Below are 12,303 nucleotides of genomic sequence, written 5' to 3' on the forward strand. Positions count from 1 at the left end.
GGCCGGGGGGGGGGGTGTGTGAAAGAGAGAGTTCTCTATCTATCCACAAAATGACATGAATGACTCCTTTTGAATATTGTCTGGAATAGGTTGTATCAATGTGATGAATGAATATATGATGTATTATTCTCTGAATACAATGTGTAGTAGTGTATGTAACACAGATGGAGGTGTCGATGCCTGATCTTTGACCTCTTTTYTTCGTGCTGCCAGGTAGAGGTTCCGGACCCATCCTGAGACCGGAACACCGGGCCGCAGAGGGACAAGAGGAAAGTACTGCGCAAGGTAAGGATCTCAGAATGGCTCACCATGCACCGTGCTGCCCTGGCTAATACATCTAGGCTAGTGGCACACTGCGCTGGATAACCCCATTGGGCAGCAGCGCCGTGCCAGATTGGACCCACTGTCCCTGGGACTTGAACAGGTTCTGTGACGGTATAGACAAGGAGTGAATGTCCTTGTGTTATTCCTCACGGCAATTGGCTTCTCGTAATGTTAATGTAATAGTTGAATAAGCCAGGGAAACTGCGGCGTTTATGAAACCTAGCAAATCAAGTCAGACAGTGATACAGGGAGGGGGACCGTCAGGGAGGGAGTCCCCTCAGTGAGTTGGATAGTAGCGCCCGGGGGGGCTGGGAGGCCCGAGCACCGCGTTGCTCCCTGTGTACGGAGCCGCTCAGTCAACCGGAAAATGAGCAGCGCCCCCCTGTGTCGGTGTGTCAGAGTGTGTGTGTGTGCGTGTGTGTGTGTGTGTGTGTGTGTGTGTGAGCTCTCATGTTCACCCTCTGACTCAGCAGCAAGGCCACTGGCCTCTCTAACCCCGCCGGACACTCGGCCTCAAGTCACACACAAACACCGAGTGGATGAAACGTGTGTGTGTGTGTGTGTGTGTGCGTGTTCCTTAATTTATCATATTAGGTTAGCTAGAATAAATTAGATTAGGCCTATAGCCTATTTGATTACATTAGATGTCCACTGTAGCCATAACAGAAAACGCAGGTGAACCCTTTCATAAGTAGTAACTACTCCTCTGCTCTTTTGTTATCAAAACAACGGTCTGTGATTCCCCCAATGAGGATGCAATCGCAATATTAAGTTGTAATATCCCTGTTTGTCAGGGATTTGGTGTGTTCTCCATCATTAGTGTTTCCCGAGCGCAGTGTCAGTCAGTCAGAGAGCCAGCCTTAGCGTGCTGTGAGTGTGTCTGCTGGACGTTTTGTGGTGGCCGTACAGGAGCCAAATAAACGTTGGGGAAACCTCTCTAGAACACCCAGTGCGGTACGAGTGTGTAACTAAGTGTTATGCTGTAATAACTAAGCAGGGTGGTGGGTTTCTTTGCGATCGGTCTGCGCTACAACTTGACGAACTTAATGTGTCAACCTGCGACCCCTGACCCCTGACTGACCCTGGGCGTTGACCCAACACCCTCTCAAAAGGCCGTGTCAGTGTTTCCCCTAGGTGTTTTTGAGGAAGTTGCGGCTTGCAGTGTGGTTTTTGGGGAAATGATTGGGTAAGGGGATCCCGAGTCAGTTAGAATTCATTAAACCGAAATGCGTCTGTTTTTGCACCGTGAAATCTGACGATGCTAATATGCTAACTCCAGGCTKTAGCCATCAGTAAATCATGGATTATTGTGGATTATGTTGTGGGGCTTCAGACACAACTCAAGGTCATGGTAATTTGACCCAARTRTAGATTTTGCACGTRCTATCCCTTTAAGGCCTTCTTCCGCCCGGCGGCGGAGCTGAAGCACAGAGGGATAAGTCCTGCTTTCATTCAAATACTTTGAGCGGTTGCTTGAGCCTATCTGGAGACGRAGTGCCAGACGGGCAGGGTTTGCACTTTTGGGACTATTCCATTGTTTTCATTGTGCCCGACCCGAGCAAGCTGAATCGAGCACAGCCAGAGTATTTGAAAGAAAATAAATAGGGCCCCCTGTTTGAACCCAGGTCTTCCACAGCCAGGACAGAGCTGACGTAGAGAGACAGTAGACCAGGCTTTGTTTAGCTGTCCTTCTCTCTCTCTATATGCCCTGGATGTGTTGCAGATGTGGCAGCCGGGGTTCTCATCTCAACACGGTGTGTGATTTATAGCCCGGGACACAGAGCAACGCTTTATTAAACCGGCAGGACAACGTAAACAGCAGTGTGGTGTGTGTAGAGACGGGGCCGTGGCGACCGCGGTGCGCTGGCCTGCTGGGTTGGTCGGTCGGTGTCTTGGCTGTCTGACCTGATGTTTGGCGCCCTCCCGCGAAGTTGGCTGGCAGGATTCACGTGCCTCGGTGTGCTCTGCGGCCCCGGGTCGCTTTTATCTAGCTACAGGCCAGATTCAATCGCATCGTGTTTTGTCCACTATGCACATTTTTGAAGGCAATGCTCCAATGTTCGCGGAGAGAACACATTCACGGTACACTCAGCAAATATCAGCTCAATCGGAAATGACCTTTTAAATGTCAATCGCGCTCTACCTCAGATCTTCTGCAGGTTTGATGAATGTTACACAATAGTGCAATGGTCCAGCACTGGTTCGGTTTTGCTGGTGTGTGTGTGTGTGTGTGGTGGTGTGTGTGTGTGTGGTGTGTGTGTGTGTGTGTGTGTGTGTTGTGTGTGTGTGTGTTGGGTAGTGTGTGTGTGAGAGATGAGTGTTCTGATTTAAGGTCTACTATTGATTTCCCGATGGGCCTAGGTTAAAGGCTTTCCCGGGAATAGCACGTGCCCACCCGTCCGTATGACCACACATCGTTCCCCAGTTCTTTCTGCCCCCCTTGGTTCTCTTGTCATTTAACTTTCTTTGCTGGCAGGCTCGATGATCTGTTTCAGGTGTGTTACAACCTCTGCTTTTCATGTTTTCCCTTCGCTTCCCTGAGCCGTCTGTCTGTCGCTGTCTCTTTGTCTGTCTGTCGTCTCTCTCTCTGTTCTCTCGCTGTCTCTTGTGTCTGTCTGGTCGTCTTTCGCTGTCCTCTTTGTCTGTCTGTTTGTCCTCTCTCCTCGCTGCCTCTCTGTCTGTTCATCTCTCTCTCACTGGTGTCTGTCTCTCTCTCACTGTCCTCTCTCTCTCGTCTCTCTCTCCTCTCTCTCTCTCACTGTGTCCCTCTCTCTCTCTCTCTCTCCTCATCACTGTGTCTCTCTCTTCTCACTCTCGTGTCTCTCCACTGTGTCTCCTTCACTCTCTCTTCTCTCTCTGGTCTTCCTCTCTCTCTCGTTCTCTCTCTCTGTCTCTCTCCTCTCTCTCTCTGTCTCGGTCTCTCTCTCTCTGCTCATGTCTCTCTCATCATCTGTCTCTCCTAGTTGGTTGTAGTTGTAGCATCATCAGTGTGGGACTAGTAGAACACTAGACTAGAGATCCACGTGAGTGTATTCCCACTCTACCGCATGTTTTTCTGCCAGCTGACACCCACACGCTCTCTCTCTGTCTCTCTCTCTGTCTCTCTCTCTGTCTCTCTCTCCCCCCTCCCCCCATCTCTCTTTCTCTCCCTCTCTTTCGCCGCAGTGTCCTTGAGAAAGCAATGACTTTTGCATCATGCAAAGCGTTATGGCTGGGGATGTTTCCGTGTCTCTCCGTCAGTCTGTCACTCTCCAGGTAGCCGCAACACGGCAGGTTGTCGGCAGGATGAAGACAGGAGCGCGAGCCACGGTCTCACCTTGCTTTACTCTCAGGAGAGGAGACGGAGAGAGGCCCTGCTGTTTGAGGCCCTGCTGTGCTGTTTGAGTTTGGCCGGATGATCTGGTTGATATTATTCAGATATTCAGGGTTTGGAACGAACAACAGAACTCGGCTCTCTCTTACGTCGCCATAATAACCCGATATGGCCGTTTGTTTGACTAGACGAAGAGAAACAGAAGATGCTTGTTTGCAAAAGTTCACCATCACTCTGAAATAAATACAAAATTGTCACTTTCACAGCCAGAGTGCTAAAAAATCTAACGTGTCCTGTGTGTGTGTGGATGTTAATTTATTTCATTAAAAGCACAATCACACCATCACAAGCCTTTATCTCAGACTCGGATCGTCACACTTGCTTTGTCACAGTTTTCCACCCACTCAATCTAAAATATTCATCAGTGAGTTGACGAATGAAGCCTAGGTCTATTATCTACCTGTGAGACCACACTCCTTCAGTTTCTGTTGTCGTTTCCCCCGCCGGATCGGGTGTCCCTGCGCACATTGGTTGGCTCCTTTTACAGCTCGGCCATATGTGTTCTGTACGTTGGTCCTTTGTGATCCTGCTGACCTGTGATGTCACGCATGTCACCTCCCAGCTGGCTTATTGTCGTAGTACACACTTACCCACAGCAGCTCTCTGGACCCAGCTAGTTAGCTGGATATAGACAATATACACAGTGTATGTTGGGTTTATGGAGCCGAACACAATGTGTTCTGTAGTATGGCGTCCGGGCTGTATATTACTGCTATGTTWGACATGTTGACATGGCTCTTCCTGCACTTGCCGTGTCTCTGCTTCCACCTGTAAGACCAGCCCAGTGGAGTACAGTGTTTCATTTTCATTACAGCAGTATCTCTGCTAATGCGTCGTTTTTGTCTCCCAGTCAGTTCCCGTTCGTAGACCTCTCCGGTCGCCACGGATAGTTTTTGTAGTCAACACAGTTGCAGGCAGCAGATAATTGGAAAGTTGCAGTGTTTGTAGAGGAGAGGACATGTCCTTTTATGACAATAACACAAACACTTTGGTTTGCACCTGAGAAGGAAGAGGGAGAATATCTTATGGGAAGCAACATGTCCKATACCACACACACGCTACACAACAGTTCTGGCTTGTGTCTTCCTCAGACAGTCTCTGTGACTAGACCTGCCCTGTACTGAGAGGTCGGAGCGTATGGAATGCATCAGACCAGGCGAAACTAGGCGTTACACTGTCTCTCTGTGTGTGTGTACGTATCCGCCCACACGTGTGTGTCGCTCAACCCCAGCGCTGTGTGATGCTGGTGCTTCAGTCAGTGGATGGTGGCGGTACAAATCAAATCAAATGACATGTTATTGGTCCCGTACTGTATAGCAGATGTTATCGCGGTGTAGCGAAATGCTTATGTTTCTAGCTCCAACAGTGCAGTAATACCTGACAATACATAACAACACACACAAATCCCCCAGAATGCAAATAACCAAATTGAGGGCAGCAGTCCCTAAGGTTCAGGGTAGGGTACTGGGCRGAGGCCGGTAGGAGGGGTGTGTTCGATGATTCAAGTGTTAAAAGGATGAGAGTTTGTTTCCCCAACAAAGCCAGCGTAGCGTTCCTAGTAATTACCCCCTGCAATCTATGAACACTGTCTTTAACACTTAGCTGCGGCACTAAGCTTACAGTACACTTAGCATGGCCGCTGCCTGCACACACACACCGAGCGACAGACCTCGCACCTCTCTTTCACTTCCTGTTTTTCTCTTTCCTCACTTCTATCTTTATCTTCATCTCTTTCTCTCGCTATTTCTATCTCTGTCTCCATCTGTCTCTTTCTCTCTTCTCCTCTCTCCCTCTCCCCTCCCCCACCCGTTCTCTCTCTGTTCCTTCCTTCCTTCCTGCCCTGTGCTTTTTCTTCAACGCTCAACTGGGAACACTGGGTGCTGCTGGAACGAGGTAGCCATGACAACGGCCGTTCTCAAGGAAAAAGTCGAGGCGGAGGCAAGCTCTCTCGCTCTTTCGCTATCGGTCTCGATCTTTCTCTCCGTCTTCCTCTCCTGTCTCTGTCTCTGTCTCAACCCTGTTTCACTTTTCTTTCTCTTACTGTGTCCCGCTCCCTTGCACACTGATTGAGTTAAGTCGTACGGAGAGTGACATAGAGGTAGGGCTGACCCCATGTAGTCGACTGGTCGATTGTTTTGTCGATAGGCTGTTGGTCGACCCAGATTTCTTTAATCAAGCAGTAGTGAATATATATATATATATATAATCATGGTGTACAAGACATCAGTCTGATTGGTGCCTGTCTGAGTGGACTGATCCATTGTGGAGGCCGTGGGGATGGCGCAGCCCATCAGTCCAAGACGTGCTACTGAAATTGTATGTGGTTATATTACATAAGAACAATACATTTTCATCGCTTTCTCAAACGAGCTTTCTCCCTCGTTAGATAGCGGTCGCTGTCCGCGGTTCTGAAACACATCGGTGCTGAATTGGCGACTCTTCCTAGACCATGTTGCTAYGTGCACAATAGCAAAGTTAACATATTGGTGTTGAGAACAATGTAGCCGGAGGCAGCGGCAGAATTGAAGAGATGAGAAAACAGCCCTTGACTTATTGTCTAAGAAAAGTGAGGAGAGAAGAAACCCCAACGTAATTAGGTCTATAATCAATAGCCTAACTGTTAAATGTCCCTGGCTTTATAAATCATCCATATATCAACAGAAATGAGACAGATCCTGCTTCTGTTGCCTGTTTGAGTGTTTGTTTAATRGCCTACTGATTCCGTGAGCACCAAGCCTCACGCAACGACATGTCAAGTAAACAATTTCACACATCCGGCTGTTTTTAATCTTTGCTTTGTTGTGATAAAGGCTTGACACTTTTTTGGTTTGTTTTTGTTAGAACAGCCTCTCKGGTATTATTGATCATTTATTTCGTGTTGTTTACACTGTTCTATTTTCCACAACTAGTCGCATTTATTSCACACATCTGACTTTCCCTTTACCTCCTGAGCAACCAATAAACCTACAGTCTCTTGGCGAACTCCAAGGTCCTCTGATAATACTAGTCCCGTGCGAATCGACATCCCTGTGTTTTCAGTGAAATGCCTGAGTTTTGACAACGTGTTGCCAGGTCGGTTTGCGCAAGAAAACAATAACTGATTGGAGTAATAACTAGTGCTGCGCATAAGCTATATATGAATATATATATATTCGTATACTATACTATATATATATGCCTACATGAAGCCTATCAACTTCCACAGTTCATGCTTTTGTTTGTATGTTTTGTGCGTATGAATTGRATATTGCCAAATGCACCAGTAAAAAACATATTGAGCCTATTTAATGCGACGCTTGCTGTTAATAGATGGCAAAGCGGCAGCATACAACCGACCTAAACGTTTGGGAAGTGATACGTTCACGTTCTCATCCGTAGCCTTAAAATGCATCTCACGTGCAATTGCACTGTTTAGGGCGGCGTTTTCGGACGTGCTGCGGTATCGCTCAAACATCGCTCAGACATCCTAATGATTATGATCACACTTCCTCAATTCAAATATAATGGCGACACTATAGGAAAGCTGGTTCGGTTTGGTTTAGAAACTTGGGAACCAAGCTGGAGTTACCAGTGTGGCCACATCACCTGGACATGTTGAAATACCGTAACCATGCCTCGAATAAAAAACTTCCAGGCTTCCGTCATAACTGTCAATTTCTCGGGGAAACATTTACCCCCGTCCGAATCGTCCTCGTCACGAACGGACATTCTGGAGTAATAATTACATAACCAACGTTCTCTAGTAGTACTAGTCGCGTGCGAATAGGTCTTTGGTCATGTAAAGAGGGCAAGGGTTGAGGGAATAAGGACTGTTTTTCCCAAACAAACGAGGGATTTCGGTAAAATAACTTTTCAGTCAGAAATCGCTGTAATTCTGCTGCAGCTTCAGCAACACAGCGCGATAAACACTTTGATGTTCTGTGGTGGTCGCTGCAGCAGGGAGGAGAGAGGAGACAACCGGTGCTAGTCACAGTCACAGTCACTCACTGCCTTTTCTTTTTAGCACAGCACAGTGGCACAATCAAATAAATTGCTGGTCGGACTCCCGCTAGTCATTTGTGTGTCATAATTATTTAATCAAACGGTGTGCTTAAAGCATCAGACGAGCTCAGCGGATATGGTTGATTTGATTAAAGCACACAGGAGGTGTCAATATATGGACAATTACACGTTTAAACATTTTGACAAATCGATTGGTCTAAAGAACAGACGACTCTTGGTCGAGATTTGTTTTAGTCGGGGACAGCCCTACATAGAGGCATGTTGGTGTGTGTGTGTGTGTGTGTGTGTGTGTGTGTGTCACGCTCCCCAAACGATAGCTTTGCAAAAAATTCAGGACAATGCTGAGGCTGGCTGATTTGCCCTCTTTCTGCAAAAGCCGCACGCACGCACACACACATACACACACACACACACACATACACACCTTTGTCTAGAGCTCCCTCATTGCCCTGCTCTTAGTCATTCAGATGAGAGATTAAGATTTGGATCAGACTGGAGGTGAACCAGTGTGTGTGTGTGTGTGTGTGTGTGTGTGTGAAAGCAGCTCTGGGGGAGTAGAGGGAGAGGCCCACACTGTATAGCCTGTTGTTCAATCAGTAGTGCTCTGCAAAGAAACATCACTATTTGGTGGCTGTGCAGTATTGGTTTGACTAAAATAAGCCTCTCTTTTTCCCCCTGTTTTGAACTAAAAATAGAAGTAATTTTTTTGCTCTCCTGTGAGTGAATAATAGTCAAAAGATGAGCTGCTGTCTGAGGTGTTGTGGCGAGAAACTTTGTATCACTCCCCCTCGGGTCGACACGGAAAGGTTTAGGACGCTGTATATACATTCTTCACATATGCGGGTGCCTGGTTGTGGTTCTGTGGCCTGAGAGAGAGATTCTGCCATTCTATATTATTATTTGTCACTGTTTATAATTGTATTACAATGTATATTGTATACATTGTTGCTTTGGCAATATTGACACAATGTTTTTCATGCCAATAAAGCAGCTGAAGAGAGAGAGAGAGACACAGAAGAGAGGACAACAGAGAGACACAGAGAGAGAGAGAGACACAGAGAGAGAGAGAGACACAGAGAGAGACACCAGAGAGAGACCAGAGAGAGAGAGAGAGAAGAGACACAAGAGAGAAGACACAGAGAGAGAGAGACACAGAGAGAGAGAGAGACACGAGAGAGAGAGAGACACAGAGACACAGAGAGAGAGCGAGAAAGAGAGAGACACGAGAGAGAGAGAGAACACAGAGAGAGAGAGAGACACGAGAGAGAGAGAGAGAGACACACAGAGAGAGAGAGAGACACAGAGAGAGAAGAGAGAGACACAGAGAGAGAGACGAGAGAGACACACCAGAAGAGAGAGAGAGAGACCACAACAGAAGAGAAGGAGGAGAGAGACACAGAGAGAGAGAGAGAGAGACACAGGCAGAGAGAAGAGACACAATGAGAGAGAGAGAACAACACAGAAAGACGACACACAGTACAGAGGAGAGACACACACACAGAGAGAGAGACACACACACAGAGAGAGAGACACACCACACAATGCGTTGAAGACACCCACGACGAGAGAGAGACACATCACACAAGAGAGAGAGAGAGAGAAAGAAACACACACACAAGAAAGACACATTGCCACACACACGAGAGACAGAGGAGAGAACAAGTCATACACGGAGACAACAACAGAGAGAGAGACACACACAGAGAGCAGAGACGACCAACACACACCAGAGAGACACAGAGAGAGAGACACACACACACAGAGAGACACAGAGAGAGAGACACACACACACAGAGAGACACAGAGAGAGAGACACACACACACAGAGAGACACAGAGAGACAGGCTTGGACTGACTGGCTATGAAATATTAACGCTACCACTGTGTCATAGCAGTAGCCATGCAGCTATTCAAAGTGGTTTAGCTACAGGGCCATGTACACTGTTTAAAACAAACAGAAAACAGAGAGAGGGGTTTATTTAAAAAATTGTGAGTGTATTTGGAATAAAGCAGATTTTAATTTAATAATTAATTGATTCACAATTATTGATTGGTCTCACTAGTCAGTTTAGAGAAGTGTTTCCCCCTGCCATAGCTATGTTTTCCCTGTTAGTTCTGAGACGGAGAGTGTGTTTTTCTGTGGTGCTGGAGGTGTCTCCGACAGTGTCAGGCCTCAGGATTTGGTTAATGAATTGCTGTTGTCGAGCAGAGTGCCCAAATTGACCTGGAATGAATGGATATACTGATCCGCTCCGACTTGGCACAGAGAGAAGGAGAACGAGGGAGCGAGAGATAGGTACTGCAGCAGCTGGCGTTGTGACACACACACACACACACACACACACACACACACACACACACACACACACACACACACACGTCCGCATCCATTCCCTGACTCTGAATTTGCCTTTTCTATGGCTTTTCCAAATTAATGAATTAATGGTGCGCAGGTCAGCAGTTTGTTCACCTGCAACTGCTAATAACCCATCCGCAACCGCCCGACTATATGTGATGAAGTGAACGTCTGAGGCCCGCCCCCGACCCTAACCAGCGAATATGGGCAATGCGCTGTAGGCTACAGTCAGAGACGGTGGTGCAGGATTCGTTTTGGCCTAATTTAGATGTGTTTCTGCTTAGGATTTTGGTAGATTTGTTCGTCAACTTGTCTTTAATTAAATACAAGCATCTTCCCTTCTGTCGTTATGTGTTGCCCTGGAAGGCTAAATTAACCCCTGCTTAAGAATAATGTCATAAATGATAGATTGAATGAATTCTTCGATCTAGTTGACATCGGTAAAAATGTGTTCTTGGTCATCTCTGCTTCTTTCKAGGCGCGACGACGTTTAGGGACCGGGGATAAAATGCAATATTTCCCCCCAAAATGGGAAAGATTTTCCAAATGACATCAGTCACAACGACATTCAATTTGGCAGGTTATAAGGAAAAATGGAAAGCTGTGAAAATGATCTCAACATGTTTCTGATACGATTGAAGTTTTATGTTGGTTGATAAAGCTTCTATGATGCTGATAAAGACAGCATCTTTACAGACGGTCCCTAACTGCACATTCACATTCTCTCAAGATGCGGAAAGAAAGACATCATATTTCTCCACTCGAGTCAAAATGCACATTTTACTGCAAGGATTGCTTAATTCTACAGGAGTTAATATAAGACTTTGGAAAATTTATAATTTTTAAAGCTTTATTTAACTAGGCAAGTGAGAGGTTATAGACCTACAGTCAGTGTCCAGATTTCAGTTCCCATTTAACCTATTTGAACAGTAGACTACAGTTCCCTTGACGTGCCATCGGCCTATTTGAAGTCCCCGTCTTGTGACTCTTGGATTTGTATAGCGCCTCACAATCATCACACATAACGTAGGCACTGCTGTCATCCTCTGTCACCGCTGAACCAAATCTTTCCCAAACAGGACTTTTCTGTCCCCCCCAGATTTTCTTTTAAAACTCTCMATTTCGCAGCTTTTCTCAGTGGATCGACGTGAACCTTTTCTGCCCGTTCCCAAAAGCGTTTGAAAAAAAGAGAGAGATGAGACCGAGGCAGTAGGCAGTGTATTAGCAGAAGTCAGGACAATACCATTGCCAGGACTGTCTCTCTCTGGCTGTCTGTCTGGGAAAGAGAGGGAGGGAGTGTGTGTGGTGTGAGAGAGTTCAGAGTAAGTCGACTAACGGCGGGCTGTGTTTTGCATCCAGGCAGTGGGTAAATCAATAGGTTCCTGGGGGGGGGCGGGGGGGCTGCGGGGGGGGCCGCGGAGCCAAAGGCTCCTAAAATACAGAGCTGCCTGAGAGCAGAGCGTGGGACTAGGCAGGATGCAGACAACATCACCCCTCTTCGGCCTCACTCAGGTCGCGCTCTCTCTAGCTTGCTCGTTCTCTGTCTTGCTCCCCTTCTCTCTACTTCCCTCGCTCTTCCTTACCTCTCTTCCCCCCCCCCCCCTCAGAACTGATCCAGGTAGAGAACGTGGTCCTGGCGTAAGTGGGGGTTACACACACTTGGCAATTGGGAAGGTCTAATAAGGGGGAGATTGGAATGCATGCCAGGCCTCCTCAGCCTCTCCTCATACTGGTAACCATAGTGGACGGACGTGGCAGATTGGCGTAGGCTGCTCTCCACGTTGTAGCATAGAGGCTCGTGCGGGCACCGCCAGGTTCAAACCTTGTGCTGTGTTGTGCAAGGCAGAAGGTTCTCAAGGACTTGGCAGTGCATCTGTTCGCGCCGAAATCAGCACAGCATACCGTCTAACACTAGAGCAGGGTTCTCTACCCACCCACCTGACTGCCGGACCAGTTCAAAACAGTGTCTGTGTGAAACAGCGACTGATAAGGTGAAGAGTGTATATTTGGACTAGGGATGAGAGGATTAAACCTGCAGTCGCCCGCGGTTGTGTCCGCTGGGCGGCGGGTATAGGGTCATGAATAATCGTGTGCGCGAAGGGCGGGTGGGATGCCGGCGGGGTTGAATAAGAAAACAACACATGAAATATCCTGTGCCATTTAATATCTATAGTCTGAGTTGAGGTTTTCCTTTAGTCTTTTTGGCTATCTGACTTTACGTCCGCCGAATAGCCCACACGCCAACTGC

The 12,303-nt window shown here is 47.3% G+C and overlaps 1 protein-coding gene across 1 annotated transcript in view; it reads left to right on the forward strand.

The window, feature by feature from the left end:
* Positions 1-12,303, forward strand: part of strbp (spermatid perinuclear RNA binding protein) — a 138,150-nt gene that overhangs the window by 26,630 nt on the left and 99,217 nt on the right. The window contains 1 exon segment of the mRNA XM_023986147.3: positions 214-285. The gene's annotated coding sequence lies outside the window, so the exon portion shown is untranslated.

The sequence above is a fragment of the Salvelinus sp. IW2-2015 genome, linkage group LG4q.1:29 (genome assembly GCF_002910315.2).
Source record: "Salvelinus sp. IW2-2015 linkage group LG4q.1:29, ASM291031v2, whole genome shotgun sequence".
Lineage (NCBI taxonomy): Eukaryota > Metazoa > Chordata > Actinopteri > Salmoniformes > Salmonidae > Salvelinus > Salvelinus sp. IW2-2015.